Below are 6635 nucleotides of genomic sequence, written 5' to 3' on the forward strand. Positions count from 1 at the left end.
AAATAACAAGGCATTTATAGAATAATATTAACATTTCTAAAATAATAATCATATGTCTCATTTTTATAGTTTGTATTTAACGAAATACATGTCAATTTATTTATAATTAAGTGAGTAAAAATAAATACTGATTTTTATATACTATTAAAATAATATTTCTGATTTTACCAAAGTATTATAAATATTATTACTAAAATTCTGGATTATAAATAATAATTCCTGATTATTATGTACTTAAAAATAATAATTCTGATATATATAAAGTAAAAATTCTGATTATTAATAATATAGATTAAAAAATCTGATTTAAAATAATAAATCTGATTATTATATATAAAATAATAATTCTAATCTAAATAAAATAGTAAATCTGTTTATTATATAATAATTCTGATTTAGATAAAATAAAATAATAAATCTGATTATATAAAATAATAAATCTGAATTAATAAAGAATAATAATTCGGATTTAAATAGTAATTTAAATAATAATTCTGTTAAATAAATTCTGATTTTATATAAAAATTCTGAAAATCTAAAAATAATCTGATTATATAAAAAAAATAGGAAATGAATTTCTATTATAAAAATCTGATTTAATAATATTTATAAATCTGATTAATAATATCAATAATAGTAAAAATTCTGATTTTTATATAAATAAATCTGATTGATATAATTATTCTGAATTATTTTATTAATATTATAGTAATAATATATTTGTTTAATATCGTTAGATAAATCTGATTATTATTAATATAGATAATTAAATAAAGATTATAATAATTATATTAATAATCTAATAATAATAATAAATAATAATAATAATAATAACAATAATAATAATACAGAATTACAATCGTAAAAGAATATGAAAACGGAAACGAAATCGGTACCGGAATCGTCAGTGACGGACAACGAACACGCGGTGGCGATTAACGGTGAACTCCGGCGAAGGTGGTGGCTCCGGTGGTGGTGTAGTTCTTCCGGCGAAGGTGTGAACGAGTCGGTTTCGGTTTGCTTCGGGGATCGAGAGTGAAAGGAACGATTATGTGTTGAGGTTTGATCGTTTTATAAAGGGAATGTAGGCCGTCGGTTACGAACAGGGGAGGTCACAAGCTTTCCGGTCATAAATTCGAAGTCGGAGAAGACGAACAGGTTGGCGGGTTTTTTTTTTATTTAAATCAGCGTATTTAATTTGATGTTAAATACAATTTGGTTTCAATATATGTCGGATGTGGCATGCCCGGCCGAGTGGTAAAGACGCGTGTGTGTTATGCGAGAGACCCGGGTTCGAACCGCACAAGGGCCGGTTCTCACCCAGGAGACCCCCTTTTTTACTAACAGTTAGTCTGACTAACTGGGTTAGTCACTAACTGAGTTTTCTAACTCAGTTAGTGCTGCCCTTTGATAAAATTAACCCAGTTAGCTGATTTAACTGGGTTTTCACTAACTGAGTTAGTTTAACTAACCAAAACTAACAAAATCATTAAAATTTCAGTTTAAAATATTTATTTATTTAATTTTAATTATTAGTTTACTTATTTAAAATATTAATAAAATAATATAAAAATTATTTTAACCCAAATTTTGATATTTTTACCGAATTAACGTATAAATTTCCGGTTTTTGTACGGTTTAGGGTAATCTCTTGGCAATGATGAATTTGAGAGCTGAGATTAAGATGTAATTTCACTGTTTTTACGTGTTTAACATAGTTTCAACATGTTTTTAATTGTTTTGACGATACATAGCATCCAAGCACAAATATGAATAAAGTAATGCACTTTCATTATGATTTCAAGTCTCGGGTACAATTTGGGAATAAAACCAAATACCACCAAGGTACAACTTACAAAAATAGAAAGTACAAGTAGACTTGCCAAAAATGGAAAGATTGAAAGTACGAGGTGTCACAGTCTCCCCTACTTTAGGAGATTTCATCCCCGAAATCTTAAGAAGAAGACTGATCGAAGAGATGTGGATACTTTGCCATCATGTCACTTTTGAGTTCCCAAGTAAACTCAGCACCACGCTTGCCTTCCCATCGTACTTTTACAATGCGAATTTTGCTGCGTCTGAGCTGCTTGGTACCTTGATCCACAATTTCAACTGGTCTTTCCACGAAATGAAGCGTATCGTTGATTTGCAAGTCGTCGACTGGGACATGAAGTCCTTCATCAGCTAGACATTTCTTGAGATTTGAAACGTGAAATGTCGGATGAACGTTACTCAGTTCCTGTGGTAGATCCAGCAAATACGCCACCTTGCCAACTCGTTCGAGGATTTTGAAAGGTCCAACGTAACAAGGGGCAAGTTTACCCTTTTTACCAAATCGAACAACCCCTTTCCATGGGGATACTTTAAGTAATACTTGATCCCCAACATTGAATTCCATGGGTTTGCGCCCTTTATCTGCGTAACTCTTTTGTCGATTCCTGGCCTTGAGTAAATTGTCACGGATTTGAAGAATCTTGTCCGTGGTTTCTTGAATAAGCTCAGGACCAGTAAATTGCTTATCACCAATTTCGTGCCAACTGATTGGTGATCGACATTTTCGCCCATATAACGCTTCGAATGGGGCCATTTGAATGCTGAGTGATAGCTGTTATTGTACGAGAATTCGACCAGAGGCAAATGCACATCCCAACTACCACCAAAATCAATGACACAGGATCAAAGCATATCTTCGAGAGTTTGAATGGTACGCTCAGTCTGTCCATCTGTTTGAGGATGGAAGGCTGTACTAAGATTTAAATGAGTACCCATGGCTGATTGAAAAGTTTTCCATAGGCGAGACGTGAAACGACCGTCACGGTCTGAAATGATGTCACGAGGTATGCCATGACGACAGATGATTTCATCAGTATAGACTCGAGCAAGTTTTTCAACTTTGAAGTCTTCCCGAATAGGTAAGAAATGGGCTGACTTGGTCAAACGATCAACGATGACCCAAATACTATCATTACCAGATGAGGTTCGAGGAAGTTTAGTTATAAAGTCCATTGCAATACTATCCCACTTCCAAACAGGAATTTCTGGTTGTTCGAGCAAACCAGAGGGACGTTGATGCTCTGCTTTAACCTTCGAGCATGTAAGACATTTTGAGACATACAAGGCTATATCATTCTTCATACCAGGCCACCAATAAGATGTTCGAAGATCATGATACATCTTATCAGCACCAGGATGTATTGAGTATTTAGACTTATGAGCCTCATTCATGATAAATTCACGAAGATTGTCGCGATTTGGTACCCAAATGCGATTAAGATAATATTGAAGTCCGTCTGACTTCGTCACAAGTTGATCCATAGAGGCACCACGGATTTCGACGAGCAGACTTCCTTCGTTAGCTGACGCAAACTGTGCCTCACGAATACAAGTGTGAAGGTCACTTGACACTTGAAAACAACGCATACGATAGGAATGAGCCTTACGACTCAGGGCATCAGCTACGACATTCGCCTTTCCAGGATGGTAGCGAATCTCGCAGTCATAGTCGTTAAGTAATTCCACCCAACGACGTTGACGCATATTTAGTTCTTTTTTATTGAGGATATGTTGTAGACTTTTGTGATCAGTGTATACAACACATTTCGTACCATATAGATAGTGACGCCATATTTTTAATGCGAAGACGACAGCACCAAGTTCAAGATCGTGAGTAGTGTAATTTTTCTCATGAATCTTTAATTGGCGAGAAGCGTACGCAATGACCTTGCCTCGTTGCATAAGGATGCAACCAAGACCACGATTTGATGCATCGCAATATACTACGAAGTCATCATTACCGTCAGGTAGGGTTAAGATAGGAGCATTGCAAAGCATGTCCTTGAGGGTTTGAAAAGCTTCTTCCTGCTCGTGACTCCAAACGAAAGGTTTTTCCTTTTGGGTCAACATAGTGAGGGGAACAGCTATCTTAGAAAAATTCGAGATGAATCGACGGTAGTAACCCGCCAATCCTAGGAATGAACGAATTTCTGATGGGTTTTTAGGTGCGATCCAACTTTTGACTGCTTCAATTTTAGCAGGGTCGACATGAATACCTTTTTCGCTAACGACATGTCCAAGGAATTGGACTTCCTTGATCCAAAATTCACACTTTGAGAACTTTGCGTATAAACGTTCACTTCGCAAAAGTTCGAGTATGAGACGTAAATGACGCTCGTGATCGACTCGAGATTTTGAATAAATTAGGATGTCATCAATGAAGACAATCACGAATCGATCTAGATAAGGTTTGCAAACACGATTCATCAAATCCATGAACACGGCAGGCGCGTTAGTCAGACCAAAAGGCATGACCACGAACTCGTAGTGTCCATAGCGCGTTCGAAAAGCTGTTTTTGGGATATCCTCTTCGAGGACACGAAGTTGATGATAGCCAGATCGAAGATCGATCTTGGAGAAATAACTTGCACCTTGGAGTTGATCAAAGAGGTCGTCAATGCGAGGTAGTGGATATCGATTTTTGATAGTGAGCTTGTTGAGCTCTCGATAATCGATACACATTCGAAATGAACCATCTTTCTTTTTAACGAATAGAACAGGAGCACCCCAAGGAAAGGTACTGGGTCGAATGAAACCCTTGTCAAGAAGCTCCTGGAGTTGGCTGGAAAGCTCTTGCATTTCGGATGGTGCAAGGCGATAGGGAGCTCGTGCAACAGGAGTTGCACCAGGCACAAGGTCGATACGAAAGTCAACTGACCGAGAAGGAGGAGGACAAGGTAAATCCTCAGGAAAAACTTCTGGGAATTCACGTACAACTGGAACATCGCTTATGCATTTTCCCTTGCCCTTTTCTTCCACTACATGGGCTAAAAAGGCAAAGTACTTTTTACGTAAGTATCTATTCGCTTGTGTGCACGACATTAGCTTTAGACCTTTGGAAGGTCGATCCCCATAAACATGTAGGGTATCGCCTGATGGAAGAGGCAAACGAACGTATTTTTGGAAGCAGGCAATTTCAGCATGGTTCTTTCGAAGCCAATCCATACCTACTATGATATCGAAACTACCCAACTCCATGGGTATGAGGTCAATTGAGAAGGCATGATCATTCAAAGTGAGAGTACAATTACGAAGAACAGAATCGACACGAATAGACTTGCCATTGGCAACTTCGACTGGGAATGACTTAGGTAGTTTTGAGCGTGTGCATTTTAACAATGGTTCAAATTCTACAGATACAAAACATTTATCTGCACCAGTATCAAATAAAACAGAGGCATACAAATTATTAATGAGGAACGTACCATTCACGACCTCATTGTCGTTGCGCGCTTGCTGAGCATTGATAACAAATGCTCGGCCTTGTGGTGCCTTCTGCTGTAAATCTTGCCTCAATTGAGGACACTGAGGTCGTAGGTGAGTTGGGTCCCCACATTTGAAACATGCCCTGACCACATTTGCTGGCTTTGAGTTTTGGGCTGTCGTTGGGTTATTGCGACAGTATGCTGCCAAATGCCCATAACGATTGCAGGAGGTAGAATGTCTACATGGGCTCGTAGTTGGGTGATGAAAGTGGCAAGTGGTGCACTTAGGGTTTGTTCCTGTGTATTGCTTCTTTTCTGGGTTTGCTGGGTTAGGTTTTGGATTTTCAACTGGTGTAATAGCGTTGCAAACTGAGGATTGGTGAGCACGCTTCTTTCCCCTATTGTTGTGGGTGATTTGATGAGCGGGTTTTGAGGAGGATGTAGGTTTAGATGCTGCTGCGACTTGTTTATCACGAACTCGATTATTATTCAAACTTGCCGAGAGGCGGTACACGTCCTCAATATTATCCAACCTAGCCGCCTCGATGGTATCACGCATCGTAGGAGGCAACCCATTAATATATTTCTGAATGGTGCGTTCTGTGGTCAACACCAAATGAGGCACGATAAAACACAACTGCTTGAACCGGGTAGTGTATGCAAGGTTTTCATCCCCAATTTGTTTGAGGGTCCAGAACTCTTCTTCTAACTTCTGCTGCTCATGAGGAGGGCAGAATTCCTCCATCATAAGCTGTCTGAGCTCTTCCCAAGACAACGCGTAAGCTCGCTCATTGGATCGAATGTTTCTCTCGTTAGTCCACCAGTCCAGTGCCCTGGATTGGAAAACACCAGTGGCACTTCGCACCTTGAGCTCCTCTGGGCATTCACTATTTATGAATGTGACTTCCATGCTGTCAAACCATTCCAACATAGTTGTCACTCCATCCTTCCCAGTGAAAGTTTTGGGGTTACAGGCAGTGAAGTAGTTGAACGAGACCGGTTTAGGCTGTACTACGTGAGAATCGCCAGAATGATTTGGAGTGCTGGAGGCTTGAATCTCAGACACTATCGTTGGCACGATTCTGGCAATCTGATTTGCCATGAACGTCATCATTTTCTTTTTGGAATGAGCCTTGGATTTTCTGGGAGAGTGAGAGAACTGGCGAGATGACGACATCTAGGATTTCAAAACAAGAAATGGATGAGACTTTAATCATAATGTTTTTGTTTAGGAAAATTGATTTCATGTATGCACCACATAGCACATTGTTACATGAATTGTCAAATAGTTTCACATAGAATAACATAGCATTGCACATAGAATAACATGATGTTACACATAGAATATCATGTATAATGAAAGCAAGATAAATTTAG

Source organism: Helianthus annuus, chromosome 17 (assembly GCF_002127325.2).
Source record: "Helianthus annuus cultivar XRQ/B chromosome 17, HanXRQr2.0-SUNRISE, whole genome shotgun sequence".
In the NCBI taxonomy this organism is placed as follows: Eukaryota; Viridiplantae; Streptophyta; class Magnoliopsida; order Asterales; family Asteraceae; genus Helianthus; species Helianthus annuus.